The sequence below is a fragment of the Dermochelys coriacea genome, chromosome 4 (genome assembly GCF_009764565.3).
Source record: "Dermochelys coriacea isolate rDerCor1 chromosome 4, rDerCor1.pri.v4, whole genome shotgun sequence".
Classification (NCBI taxonomy): Eukaryota; Metazoa; Chordata; order Testudines; family Dermochelyidae; genus Dermochelys; species Dermochelys coriacea.
In genome coordinates, this window is record NC_050071.1 from 2,695,240 (window position 1) to 2,710,783 (window position 15,544).

Here is a 15,544-nt window from a genome sequence, read left to right on the forward strand (position 1 = left end):
ATGTGTTCTCTATAAAACCAGGGTGGACAACTGAGACCTATCACCATATCCGCACGATCCCCGGAGCCAAGGTAACATAGAGACCCTACCGAATCCCAGAGCCAAAAGAGAGGAAATCAAGGCCGAAGTAAAGAAAATGTTAGAATTAGGGGTTATTGAAGAATCTTACAGTCAGGGGACCAGTCCAATTGTTCTAGTGCCTAAACCTGATGGTACCATGAGATTCTGTAATGACTTTTGCCGACTGAATGAAATATCCCAGTTTGATGCATACCCCATACAACGCATCGATGAACTGGTTGACCGACTGGGTAGTGCCCGATTCTTGACTACACTGGATCTGACAAAAGGGTACTGGCAGATTCCTCTGACCAAAGAAGCTAAAGAAAAGACAGCATTCTCCACCCCGGATGGGCTATTCCAGTACACCGTCCTCCCTTTTGGGCTACATGGGGCCCCAGCCACATTCCAGCGTCTCATGGATAAGCTGCTGCGCCCACATATTAATTATGCAGCTGCATACCTAGATGATGTCATCATCCATACGCCAGACTGGGGAACCCACTTGGAGAAAGTTGAGGCAGTACTGCACACCTTAAGGTGGGCTGGCCTCACTGCTAATCCCGCTAAATGCGCCATAGGGCTAGCAGAGGCTAGGTATCTGGGATATATTGTGGGAAGGAGCATAGTGAAGCCCCAAAAGAATAAGCTAGAGGCAATTCAAAACTGGCCCTGGCCAACCCGAAAGAAGCAGGTCCGTGCGTTCCTAGGCGTGGTAGGCTACTACTGACGGTTTATTCCCCACGTCGCCACTAGGGCAAGTCCCCTAACAGACCTGGTGAAGGCCCGAGGTCCAGACATGGTAAAGTGGACCGACGCAGCAGAGGGGGCATTTACAGACCTTCGGACGGCCCTCTGTAATGACCCTGTACTCATAACCCCAGACTTTAATAGGGAATTTATTTTACAAACAGACACTTCCGAGTTGGGGTTGGGAGCAGTTCTGTCGCAAATGGTGGGAGAAGAGGAACACCTGATCCTCTACCTAAGCGGAAAGCTTCTCCAAGAGAACAGAAATACGCAGTAGTCAAGAGAGAATGCCTTGCTGTCAAATGGGCTATGGAGACTCTGCGCTATTACCTCTTAGGCCGGCGATTTACTCTTGTGACGGACCATGCACCCCTCCAAGGGATGCAATGGAATAAGGAAAAGAATGCAAGGGTCACCAGGTGGTTCTTATCCCTCCAACCATTCCAGTTCCACATATGGCACAGGGCTGGATGCCACCATGGCAATGCTGATGGTCTGTCACGAGCATAATGCCTGGCGTCCCAAGTTGCCCAATTCTATGGTTTTGAGCGGGGGGCGGGGGGGATATGTGACGGGGCAAGGCTAACTTCCCCTCACCTCCCTCGCTGGCTTATGGTGAGGAAGCCTTGTTATCCTTGTCCTTATCCTTGTCTCTAGAGGAAAGAAAGGTTACATGGAGGCTCACAGTGAGCCTCTGAGGCCAGGATATGCGGGACCCATGGAGGCAAGGACAGAGCTTTGTCACAACATATAAACATCTTGTAACTTTACTCATATGGGTAATTCCACTGATTTCAGCAGCACTGCGCTGGTAAGTAGCTAAGCATGCACCTAAGTGTCTACAGGATCAAGTCTTTAACCTTCTTTCTTTCTGATCTAGGTCTCATGTAAGATGTGGTCCAGCATAAAATTTTTACCTATGTTTCTTGAAACTAATTCAGTGCTGCAATCCTTAGCATGGTAGCAGATAAACTGGTATTAAGGTATCTTATAGCAGCGCATCTTATTCCCATAAATTTGTTACTTGCACCTGAGGAAAAGAAAGGTGAACTGCAGTGTGTTTTAATATAGCAATCCTACAATTTGTTGGGGGAAATGTAAAATGGTGTTATGTTACAGGATTTGCAATGCTTCCTGGTCAGGAACTCATGTTGAAATGCCCTAGTTTGGCCACGAGGTTGCATTTAGTACACAAAACGGCCTATAGGTAGTAGAGCTGGTCAACACATTTCCGACTGAATACCCTAGTCACACTGTATGTTGTGGCACCAAGCTAGGGCACTTGTTTCAGATTGGTTCAGGGCAGCCACATGAAGTCACAGTACACGTAGCATGCTCTTCTGTTAGCCTCTCTGTTCTGTATGTGGGGGCAAGGTTCCTCTTTGGCCACAGGGAGAAGGGAAGGATAAGGACTGTCATTCTCTGAGCCCTGGACTACACTCGGAATTGAGGTCGAATTTAGCAGCGTTAAATCAATTTAACCCTCCACCCATCCACACGACGAAGCCCTTTTTTTCAACTTAAAGGGCTCTTAAAATCAATTTCCTTACTCCATCCTCAACAAGGGGATTAGCGCTGAAATCGGCCTTGCTGGGTCGAATTTCGGGTACTGTGGACACAATTAGACAGTATTGGCCTCTGTGAGCTATCCCAGAGTGCTCCATTGTGACCGCTCTGGACAGCACTCTCAACTCAGATGCACTGGCCAGATGACAGGAAAAGGACCGCGAACTTTTGAATTTCAATTTCCTGTTTGGCCAGCGTGACAAGCTGCAGATGATCATGCAGAGCTCATCAGCAGAGGTGACCATGATGGAGTCCCAGAATCGCAAAAGAGCTCCAGCACAGACCGAACGGGAGGTACAGGATCTGATTGCTGTATGGGGAGAGGAATCCGGGCTATCAGAACTCCTTTCCAGTTTTCGAAATGCCAAAACATTTGTCAAAATCTCCCAGGGCATGAAGGACAGAGGCCATAACAGGGACCCAAAGCAGTGCTGCATGAAACTTAAGGAGCTGAGGCAAGCCAACCAGAAAACCAGAGAGGCGAATGGCTGCTCCGGGTCACAGCCCAAAACATGCTGCTTCTATGATGAGCTGCATGCCATTTCAGGGGGTTCAGCCACCACTACCCCAGCTGTGTTCTTTGACTCCTTCAATGGAGATGGAGGCAACACGCAAAAAGAAAAGGAGTACCCGTGGCACCTTAGATACTAACAAATTTATTAGAGCATAAGCTTTCGTGAGCTGGAAGCAGGTTTTGGGGACGAGGAAGATGATGATGATGAGGTTGTAGATAGCTCACAGCAAGCAAGTGGAGAAACCGGTTTTCCCGACAGCCTGGAACTGTTTCTCACCCTGGACCTGGAGCCAGTACCCCCCGAACCCACCCAAGGCTGCCTCCCGGACCCGCCAGGCGGAGAAGGGACCTCTGATGAGCACACCTTTTAAAATATACATGGTTTAAAAGCAAGCATGTTTAATGATTAATTTGCCCTGGCATTCGCAGCTCTCCTGGATGTACTCCCAAAGCCTTTGCAAAAGGTTTCTGGGGAGGGCAGCCTTATTCCATCCACCATGGTAGGACACTTTACCACTCCAGGCCAGTAGGACGTACTCAGGAATCATTGTAGAACAAAGCACTGAACGCCAGCAAACATACACTGCAAACAACATCCGTTCTTTATCTCTCTGCGTTATCCTCAGGAGAGTTATATCATTCATGGTCACCTGGTCGAAATAGGGTGCTTTTCTTAAGGGGACATTCAGAGGTGCCGATTCATGCTGGGCTGTTTGCCTATGGCTGAACAGAAATGTTCCCTACTGTTAGCACGGGGAGGGGGGAGGAGCTAGCCACACGCTGGGGGGAGGCAAAATGCAACCTTGGAATGAAAGCACATGTGCTATGTATGTAATGTTAATAGCAAGGTTTACCGTGAAAGAGTGTACCCATTGTTCTATAAAATGTATCTTTTTAAATACCACTGTCCCTTTTTTTTTCTCCACCAGCTGCATGTGTTTCAAGGATCACAGGATCTTCTTCTTCCCAGAGGCTAGCAAAGATCAGAAGGTGAAAAAAACGTACTCGCGATGAAATGTTCTCTGAGCTCATGCTGTCCTCCCATATTGACAGAGCACAGACGAATGCGTGGAGGCAGAAAATGTCAGGGTGCAGGAAAGCACAAAATGACCGGGAGGAGAGGTGGCGGGCTGAAGAGAGTAAGTGGAGGGCTGAAGAGAGGGCTGAAGCTGAAAGGTGGCAGCAGCATGATGAGAGGAGGCAGGATTCAATGCTGAGGCTGCTGGAGGATCAAGCTAATATGCTCCAGCGTATGGTTGAGCTGAAGGAAAGGCAGCTAGAGCACAGACTGCCGCAACAGCCCCTGTGTAACCAACCACCCACCTCCCCAAGTTCCATAGCCTCCTCACCCAGACCGCCCAAGAACATGGTGGGGGGGCCTCCGGCCACCCAGCCACTCCACCCCAGAGGATTGCCCAAGTAACAGAAGGCTGGCATTCAATAAGTTTTAAACTTTTAAAGTGCTGTGCGGCCTTGTCCTTCCCTCCTCCACCACCCCTCCTGGGCTACCTTGGTAATTATCCCCCTATTTGTGTGATGAATTAATAAAGAATGCACGAATGTGAAGCAACAATGACTTTATTGCCTCTGCAAGTGGTGATTGAAGGGAGGAGGGGAGGGTGGTTAGCTTACAGGGAAGTAGAGTGAACCAAGGGGCGGTGGGTTTCATCAAGGAGAAACAAACAGAACTTTCACACTGTAGCCGGGCCAGTCATGAAACTGGTTTTCAAAGCTTCTCTGATGCACACCATACCCTCCTGTGCTCTTCTAACTGCCCTGGTGTCTGGCTGTGCATAACCAGCAGCCGGGCGATTGCCTGAACCTCCCATCCCACCATAAACGTCTCCCCCTTACTTTCACAGCTATTGTGGCGCGCACAGCAAGCAGTAATAACAATGGGAATATTGGTTTCGCTGGGGTCTAACCGAGTCAGTAAACTTCACCAGCGCGCTTTTAAATGTCCAAATGCACATTCTGCACTTGCTCAGCCTGTAGTTGAACAGCTCCTGACTACTGTCCAGGCTGCCTGTGTATGGCTTCATGAGCCATGGCATTAAGGGGTAGGCTGGGTCCCCAAGGATAACTATAGGCATTTCAACATCCCCAGTGGTTATTTTCTGGTCTGGGAAGTAAGTCCCTTCCTGCAGCTTTTGAAACAGACAAGAGTTCCTGAAGATGCAAGCGTCATGTACCTTTCCCGGCCATCCCAAGTTGATGTTGGTGAAACGTCCCTTGTGATCCACCAGTGCTTGCAGCACTATTGAAAAGTACCCCTAGCGGTTTACGTACTCAGCGGGTTGGTGCTCCGGTGCCAAGATAGGGATATGGGTTCCATCTATGGCCCCACCAGTTAGGGAATCCCATTGCAGCAAAGCCATCCACTATGACCTGCACATTTCCCAGGGTCATTACCTTTGATATCAGCAAATCTTTGATTGCATTGGCTACTTGCATCACAGCAGTCCCCACAGTAGATTTGCCCACTCCAAATTGATTCCCGACTGACCGGAAGCTGTCTGGCGTTGAAAGCTTCCACAGGGCTATTGCCACTTGCTTCTCAACTGTGAGGGCTGCTCTCATCTTGATATTATTGCGTCTCAGGGCAGGGGAAAGCAAATCACAAAGTTCCATGAATGTGCCCTTACGCATGCGAAGTTTCACAGCCACTGGGAATCGTCCCAGATCTGCAACACTATGCAGTCCCACCAGTCTGTGCTTGTTTCCCAAGCCCAGAATCGGTGTTCCACCACATGAACCTGCCTCATTAGCACCATAATGCCCACATTGCCAGGGCCCATGCTTTGAGAGAAGTCTATGTCCATGTCCTCATCACTCTTGTAACCGCGCTGACGTCACCTATTCGCCCGGTTTCGCTTTGCCAGGTTCTGGTGCTGCATATACTGCTGGATAATGCATGTGGTGTTTAATGTGCTCCTAATTGTCAAAGTGATCTGAGCGGGCTCCATGCTTGCTGTGGTATGGTGTCTGTACAGGAAAAAGGCGCGGAACGATTGTCTGCCGTTGCTCTGATGGAAGGAGGGGCAACTGACGACATGGATTACAGGGAATTAAAATCAACAAAGGGGGTGGCTTTGCGAGAAACTGAATGGCCCCCTCAAGGATAGAACTCAAAACTGGGTTTAGCAGGCTGTTGATTTCATGGAGGGAGAGAGGAGAAAATGAATACAAAACAAATCTGGTCTATTTCTTGTTCTGAGCCACTTCATCTATCTTTATACATCTTGCTGGCAGCAGACTGTGCAGTACAACTGCTAGCCATCGTCACCTCCTGGGTGCTCGGCAGAAGACGGTGCAGTATGACTGCTGGCCATCATCTTCTGCTGGCTGTTGATTAAAAGACAGTGCACTGCCGGTAGGACTCAATTGCCATGAGATGAAACTTAAAAGGGAAATGACCTGGCTGAGTCACTCCCATGTTTGCCCAGGCGCCCCGACCTCATCAAGGTCAGTTAAAAGAGCACCCAGGACTACGTTGACGACGGCTACCAGTCATACTGCACTATCTGCAGCCAAAAGGCAATCAACTGCTGCTGTGTAGCAATGCAGTAGTGCGTCTGAGCAGGCTCCATGCTTGCCGTGGTATGGCGTCTGCACAGGTAACTAAAAAAAAAAAGGCACAAAACGATTGTCTGCCCTTGCTTCCATGGAAGGGGGGAGGGAAGGAGGACCTGACGATATGTACCCAGAACTACCTGCGACAATGTTTTAGCCCCATCTGGCACTAGGATTTCTACCCAGAATTCAAATGGACAGCGGAGACTGTGGGATAGCTACCCACAGTGCAACGCTCTGGAAGTCAACGGTTGCCTCGGTACTGTAGACACACTTCGCTGACTACATGAACTTAGAGCATTTGTGTGGGGACACACACAATTGACTGTATAAAAATGCTTTCTACAAAACCGACTTCTATAAATTCGACCTAATTTTGTAGTGCAGAGATACCCTGAGACCCATGACTGCTGGGGAACAGGGCCTATTCACTGATTTCGCTTCAGCCCCTGCTCAGAGAGAGAGGAAGTGGAAGGAGGGGAGGGGAGGGGATGCTCCACATGTCTCTAACTCCCAAATAACAAAAAGATCGCTTTTAGAGGTTGCTCCTCATACAGACAACATCGCCCCATCCCTCCCCCTTGGAGGACTGCTAGGCCAAAGCAGACACAGTCACTGAGACGATGAAACAGACTAGGCAGTGTTTTAGGGTGGGAAGAAAAGACCAGCTTCCTAGGCTGGGGTTTGCTAAGTGGAGGAGCTGTTATGGAAGCTCTGCATCATGAATCCCAGGAAGCAAACCAGATTGCCATGAGGCGAGGAGGCAGCAGAATCCATTTCACTGAAGGTGATGGTGTGTGTGCATGGAACCTAATGGGGAGCCCTGGGAAGATGTGAGCTCACCTGCACTGTTACTGTAACCTACCTCCCCACAGCACAAGAAGTTACAGATAACAGTTCCAAGTTGTTGTAGAAAAGTTAGAAATAAAACACATTGGTTTCAAATGAGAAATTGACTGTAGAATTCTTAAGGTTGTCTTTAGGAGGCTAACAAAAGAGCGATGAGGAAGGTTCAGTTTTTGTCATGGTTACTTTTAATAAAAGTCAGAGATAGGTCATGGGCAATAAACAAAAAAGTCCCTGACTCTTACTAAAAATAAGCATGACAAAATGGGGCTAACAGGTGGCTGAGAGCCAGAGTCCTGATTGCAGGGCGTGTCCAGCATCAGGTGCCTGGCAGCTCTGGGATCCCCTGCTCAGAGGTCCAGCCCCCTCCCTCCAGTGGCTCAGAATGCCAGGGCCAGCAGCTGGGAGGTGCGAGGGCCCCCTGCCAGCTCCAGCCCTGCCACCTCAGGGCTGAAGCAGAGAATGTCCCAGAGGTCTCTGGAACTCACCTCCATGCCATAATCTTAGTGTTAGGGTATGTCTGCACATTGTCTGAAATTGGTCGAATTTATAGAAGTCGATTTTTTAGAAAGCAGTTTTATACAGTCGATTGTGCGCGTCCCCACTAAGTGCATTAAGTCAGCGGAGCGTGTCCACAGTACCAAGGCTAGCGTCAACTTTTGGAGCGTTGCACTGTGGGTAGCTATCCCACAGTTCCCACAGTCTCCGCCACCCACTGGAATTCTGGGTTAAGCTCCCAATGCCTGATGGGGCAAAAACATTGTTGCGGGTGGTTTTGGGTACATGTCGTCAGTCGCCCCTCCCTCCATGAAAGCAACGGCAGACAATTGTTTCACGCCTTCTTTCCATGCAGGCACCATACTGCTTTCAGCAGACAGTGCAGTAGGACGCTGATTCTGGGCCCGGGAAACAAGCACAGACTGGTGGGATCACATAGTGTTGTAGGTCTGGGATGATTCCTAGTGGCTGCGAAACTTTCGCATGCGTAAGGGCACTTTCATGGAACTTTGTGACTTGCTTTCCCCTGCCCTGAAGCGCAAGAATACCAAGATGAGAGCAGTCGTCACAGTTCACAAGTGAATTGTGATAGCCCTCTGGAACCTTGCAATGCCAGACAGCTACCGGTCAGTCGGGAATCAATTTGGAGTGGGCAAATCTACTGTGGGGGCCGCAGTGATACAAGTAGCCAACGCAATCACTGAGCTGCTGCTATCAAGGGTAGTGACTCTGGGAAACGTGCAGGTCATAGTAGATGGCTTTGCTGCAATGGGATTCCCTAACTGTGGTGGGGTGATAGACGGAACCCATATCCCTATCTTGGCACTGGATCACCAAGGCAACCAGTACATAAACCAAAAGGGGTACTTTTAAATGGTGCTGCAAGCACTGGTGGATCACAAGGGACGTTTCACCAACATCAACGTGGGATGGCCGGGAAAGGTACATGACGCTTGCATCTTCAGGAACTCTGGTCTGTTTCAAAAGCTGCAGGAAGGGATTTACTTTCCAGACCAGAAAATAATTGTTGAGGATGTTGAAATGCCTATAGTTATCCTTGGGGACCGAGGCTACCCCTTAATGCCATGGCTCATGAAGCCATAATCAGACAGCCTGGAGAGTAGTCAGGAGCTGTTCAACTATAGGCTGAGCAAGTGCAGAATGGTGGTAGAATGTGCATTTGGACGTTTAAAAGCACGCTGGTAAAGTTTACTGACTCGGTTAGACCTCAGTGAAACCAGTATTCCCATTGTTATTACTGCTTGCTGTGTGCTCTACAATATCTGTGAGAGTAAGGGGGAGACATTTATGGTGGGGTGGGAAGTTGAGGCAAATTGCCTGGCCACTGATTACGCGCAGCCAGACACCAGGGCAGTTAGAAGAGCACAGGAGGGCATGCTGCACATCAGAGAAGCTTTGAAAACCAGTTTCATGGCCGATCAGGCTACAATGTGACAGTTCTGTTTGTTTCTCCTTGATGAAAACCCGCCCCCTTGGTTCACTCTACTTCCCTGTAAGCCAACCGCCCTCCCCTCCCCACTTCGATCACCACTTGCAGAGGCAATAAAGTCATTGTTGTTTCAAATTCATGCATTCTTTATTAATTCATCACACAAATAGGGGGATAACTGCCAAGGTAGCCTGGGAGGGGTGGGGGAGGAAGGAAGCACCGGATGGGGTGGAGAGGAGGGAAGGACATGGCCACACTGCACTTCAAAACTTATTGAATACCAGCTTTCTGTTGATTGGGCAGTCCTCTGGGTTGGAGTGGTTGGGTGCCCGGAGGTCCCCCCTCCTCCCATGTTCTTGGGCGTCTGGGTGAGGAGGCTATGAAACTTGGGGAGGGTAGTTGGTTACACAGGGGCTGCAGTGGTGGTCTGTGCCTTTCCTGCACCTCAACCATACGCCGGAATATTGGTTTGATCCTCCTGTAACTTCAGCTTTGAATCCTGCCTCCTTTCATCACACTGACGCCACCTCTCCTCATATTCATTTTGTGCTTTCCTGGACTCTGCCACTGTCTCCCTCCACGCATTGTGCTGGGCTCTTTCAGTGCAGGAGGACTGCATGAGCTCAGAGAACATTTCATCACGAGTGCGTTTTTTTCACCTTCTTAGCTGTGCTAGCTTCTGGGATGGAGATGCTAGTCACAGCGTTGAAACATTTGCAGCTGCAGGAGAAAAAAAAGGGAGATTAAAATGGAAAAAAAGACACATTGGCCATTTAAAAGGAGGGGCTGAAGTTTTCGGGTCAACGTGCAGCACAAATCCAACTAACCCCCCCCACACCCCCCCCAATTCTCTGAGATGATCGCTTCACCCCTCCCCCCTCCGTGTGGCTAACAGTGAGGATGATTTCTTTTCAGCCAAGGCAAACAGCCCAGCAGGAACGGCCACCTCTGATGTCCCCTTAATAAAATTCCCCTATTTCAACCAGGTGACCATGAATGATATCAGTCTCCTGAGGTTAACACAGAGAGATAAAGAACGGATGTTGCTTGAATGCCAGCAAACACCAGGACCACACACTGCCATACTTTCTTATGCAATGATTCCAGACTACGTGCTACTGGCCTGCCATGGTAAAGCGTCCTACCATGGAGGACGCAATAAGGCTGCCCTCTCCAGAAACCTTTTGCAAAGGCTTTGGGAGTACCTCCAGGACAGCTTCATTGAGATGTCCCTGGAGGATTTCTGCTCCATCCCCAGACATGTTAACAGACTTTTCTAGTAGCTGTACTGGCCGCGAATGCATCCCAAGTCTTCAGGGCAAATTAATCGTTAAACATGCCTTTAAACCCTGTATTATATTTACAAAGATACACTCACCAGAGGTGCCGTCTCCGCCGTCAAGGTCTGGGAGCCCGGGTTGGGAGGGTATTGTCTCCAGGGTGATAAACAGTTCCTGGCTGTCAGGGAGAACGGTTTCTCCGCTTGCCTGGTGTGTGCCATCTTCCTCATCCCCCAAATCCTCATCCCTGTTGCGTGAGACTCCTTTGCAGGAGTCCACGTACAATTGTGGGGTAGTTGTAGGGGCACCCCCCTAGAATTGCATGCAGCTCATCATAGAAGCAGCATGTCTAGGGCTCTGACCCCGAGCGAGTGTTTGCCTCTTGAGTTTTTTGGTAGGCTTGCCTGAGCTCCTTAAGTTTCACACGGCACTGCTGCGGGTCTTTGTGATAGCCTCTGTCCTTCATGCCCTTGGAGATTTTTTCAAATATTTTGGCATTTTGTCTTTTGGAACAGAGTTCTGATAGCACGGATTTGTCTCCCCATACAGCGATCAGATCCAGTACCTCCCATTCGGTCCATGCTGGAGCTCTTTTGTGATTCTGGGACTCCATGGTCATCTCTGCATGATCACGCCACGGTGGCCAAACAGGAAATGAAATTCAAAAGTTTGTGGGGCTTTTCCTGTGTACCTGGCCAGTGATTCCGAGTTGAGTGCGCTGTCCAGACCGGTCACAATGGAGCACTGTGGGATTGCTCCCGATGGCCAATACTGTCGAATTGCATCCACACTAACCCAAATTGGACTTGGCGATGTCGATTTCAGCACTAATCCCCTCATCGGGGAGGAGTACAGAAATCGATTTTACGAGCCCATTAAATTGACAAAAATGGCTTTGTTGCGTGGACGGGTGCAGGGTTAAATCGATCTAACGCTGCTAAATTGGACCTAAACTCGTAGTGTAGACCAGGGCTTAGTGATTACCACAGTGAGCCCCATGCACCCTGAAAGCAGGAGATGCTAAGTGAAGCAGAGTGGCTGCACTGTCGATGCGAGCAACATAATACATGCAAGTGTATGCTAGGTGCAGTATGGAGACAGCATCACCAATACACAGCTTTAGGGAGCAGCAAGGAGACCCAGGCAGGAGACTATAGGGAGCCACATGGCACCAGTGGTGTGCATGCCAGGCCCACTGCAGGGGGTACAGGGCTGGAGAGTCAGCCCAATGCTACAGTGGATAGTAGGTTGCTGCCAGCTCCAGGATGGGTCCCTTGGTGCCCTCCTGCAGAGGGGGCACCATAAGTCACTATCTCAGATTTCCTCCCCCTGCCAACAGGGGAGCTCCCTTCTCCACAGTCCTGGCAGGCAGCCCCTTGCTGGCTGCCCTACACTTTTGAAAAATGTTCCCAAATCCTGCAGTAGCAGCTTCTGGACAAATGAGGGGGTGTCTGCCCTTTCCTGCAACCTAGGCCCTCTTGGGAATTATTTATTTTATTTGCACTTCTTGGTCCTCTGACCTCCGCCCAGCCACCCTGCTGCACTGAAAACTGAATTCAAAATGGCCACTCTTGGATTTCCTGGTTCAGGTGAAAACCTCCTGTTTTGATAATCTGAGTCAGAATATTTCATTTCAATAAATATTTGGAGGTTTCAACATCTCATCTCCATATCGAAATATCGCAATTTCCCACAGGATGGAAAAGCTGTTTTCTGACTAGCTCTAGTAAATTGGCACAGATGTCATCATTGTCATGATATGGTAAAAACTCATTGAGTCCAACAGGATTAGTTCAAGCACAAGAGATTTAATTTTCTCAGGGTGTGGTTTAAGTTCACCATGCCTGACGAGATGGCAGTTTTGGAGTTCATCTTCTGAAAGTCCCTTTAAGCACTCAGCACCCACTGAGAAGAATGGAGAACCCTGCAGCCATTGAGGACAATGGGAGCTGCTGGATGCTGAGCACTTTGGAAAATCTGGCCTGAATGTTAAATAGATTTTCTAAAAAGTTAGGCTGACTTGAAGTTCACAGCCTGAGGATATTTTACTTGCACTATGCATTGGAATTTAAAAGGAACACAAACAGTTTTTCAACCCATGATCTTGTTCATTAACCATACTTAGTGGAAGAGGATTAAAACAAAGATTTTTAAAAATCAAATTTAATTTTCCTGGGTTATGCTGTTCACTTTTCACATTTATGGTCACTGGGATCATGAAACAGACTAGTCAGTGTTTAGTCAGTTTCAGATTCTAATATTGAGTAGTGCATAAAGCAGTAGTTCTCAACCTATTTACCATTTTGGGCTGCATCTGCAGCTTTCTGTGTTATGTGGGCCACAGCCAAACATTATACTATCTATATGGCCCGGAGGATGTCAAATGGGCCAAAGTCGTGTGCTGAGTGGGCCGCAAGCGGCCCACAGGTTGAGAACCACTGCTATAAAGGCTGGGAAGCAGATTCTGCAGGGCAATGTTTGTTTCCATTGGCAGTATTGCGTTTAGTCTTACATGTCTCTAAAAGTATGTTTTTACAAAGCCTGTAGTTTGTGCCAAACTTTGTCCACCTACCCCCTTTACTAGTGCAACTTCCACCCAAGTTCAAAATGCCTCAGTCCGAGCACAGCACTCTCTTCCCCACCCAATTTCCTTGAAAAATTATTTTGCAACATTTACCAAAACAAAAGCAAGAGGAGCATGGAGGAAATTGCCAGGGGGATTACACAGAAACTTATCTATTTACATAGTCCAACTGCAAACTTCCACTCAAAAGAATGTATTAAACCTCCCTCTAGGTTTGATATAGAGCTTATTACGACTAAATTTGGCTGGCATAGGGGGTGGAGGAGAGAGAGAGAAATAAACGACACCGTATGAACACCAGCATTTTCTGAAGGGCTTTACAGTTAAAGGAGAAGCAACTGTGATCGGAAGAGGAGTGAAAACAGTTCTCCCCCCTCCCCTTCCCTCTGGAAGCCATCATATTCTGTATACAGCCACTACAGATCCTGGCACCAACCCAATCAGTACATACTGTCCAAGAGTACATTAGAAAGATGGAAACACTGGTCATGCCTCTATAGTTGAAGTCAACAGGAGCTGGGATTGCTCAGCAAAAAATCAATCAATTTTTATTGTGGTGTCTGAACTTCCAGTCTTCACATTTGACAGTTTTGGCCATGATGATTAAGAATGTAGAGTTCTCCAAACTAGACTGCAAACATCTAAATATATACACACTCAAAAGCTGAATTCACAGTTTTTGTGGCCAGAGTGAAAGTTGCGTTATGTGTTATGATTTACTCTTCATAATTCTAGTTAGAGACCATACATGTGATAGACAAAGTGATTTCTAACACTGCATTCAGGTTCTTTCTGTAAAAAATAATTGTGTTTTGTTCAGTTACCCCTGTTCTCAGCCCATTCCATTGTGCTATACAAAATGTGTTTTTGTGCCCGATCTGCCTGCCACCCAAAGCACAATACTCACTGTAACTTCGTCTTGGAGCCAGCTGCTGCTAGAGAATTCCTTCCAGTTCACACACACTTCCTTTTCTACCATGATCATTGCTACCTGCTAGCAATTGCCAAGCAACTGCCCTCCGCACGTTAACACAGGAGACATGCGTCCCTACAGTGCTAAGATGATAAGATGGTGCAAAAGTTGAGACCAAGACTGAAAAGCAGTGTGTCTGACATGCTGGTAGCTGGAAATGCAAGTATGGATGTTCCTCTGCTTATGGTTTTTGTCTGAAGGGCTCCAGGAATTTCTGCTACAGTAAGAAATACTGTTCCTATGCCATGCAATAAATCCATCCCAACTTAGCAACCCTGGCCGTCTGAACTGCAGCCCGCAGACCCAGTGACACTTGTGCACCAGTCTATGTACAGTGTGCTGTCTGGTAAGGCAGTCTGGAGTTGGAAGGCTTGGTTATTTCAATCATGTAGTTAGCGGCTACTGAAGGATGGAAGAAGCAAGACTCCCATCCTTAAAGAGGTACCATCACAGCAGTTCGGAGAAAGCCTAACCAGCCCAGGGGCCTCCAAGAGCCAGCTCCTATGCTCATTTCTTTGCAAGGAGCTGACTGTGACTGGTGCCCCCGTTAGTACACTATCCCTACAAATATCGGTATAAAACCCCAGACACCATCTTATGATTCAGGGGCTTTAGGCTGGCACAGGAGTGTGCATCGGTAAGACAGCATGAGCATCCTTTGTGAGGAGAAGCAGGGCATGAGGCATTGTCTACATCATCTTGCTACAGCAAAGATTTTTGGAAAATATTCCTAAACCCCTGAAGATCGCACCCAAACAGGTCATAATACATGTGAAGGCTGAAATCTGGACTGTGTCCCTTGGGCATGGCCAGACTCTGAAAACAAAGTACTGAATGCCAGACACCACAGGGCAGATGCTCAGAGAGCTCAGCACCCAGCACTCTGGCCCCAGAGGAGAAGTGTGCCATTTCCAATGCCCTGCCTCATTCCAGAAGGGTTTGTTCCTCACGGAACCCAGAACGTGGGCTGCTCCCCTACAGCGCGCTCCCAAAGGCCAGTGTTATCCACTAACAAAGCAGCGTTGTCACACACTGTGTTTGGCTAGAGGAAATCAAAGCCTCCAGACAGTGCCAAGGTGCCACAGGTCGCCTGTACCTTGTCCTGGGAAGCTCCACGCAACCTCAGATTGTTCTTAACTGACACATTTAAGAGTGTGGCTTTCCAGAGTTCAAGCCACAAAATGAAGTGATAGTGAACTGTCCTTCTGCCATGCACAGCCACCTCCAGACAGCACCCCTCGGACTCCGTGTCCAATGTCTGCCCTCCTGTCACCTAGGTGAGGGCCTTTGCCAGGCAGCCCAGAGACAGCAAGGGCCCATGGGGAGGCTGGTAATGTGGCACGTTTGTCAAGACTCATCACTCCAGCTGATTCTCTGCTGTAAGCAGGACTGGGGAAATACCCTGTATTTGTGTAACTGCCGCAGGGGGCCATGGGCACACCAGGGTGGG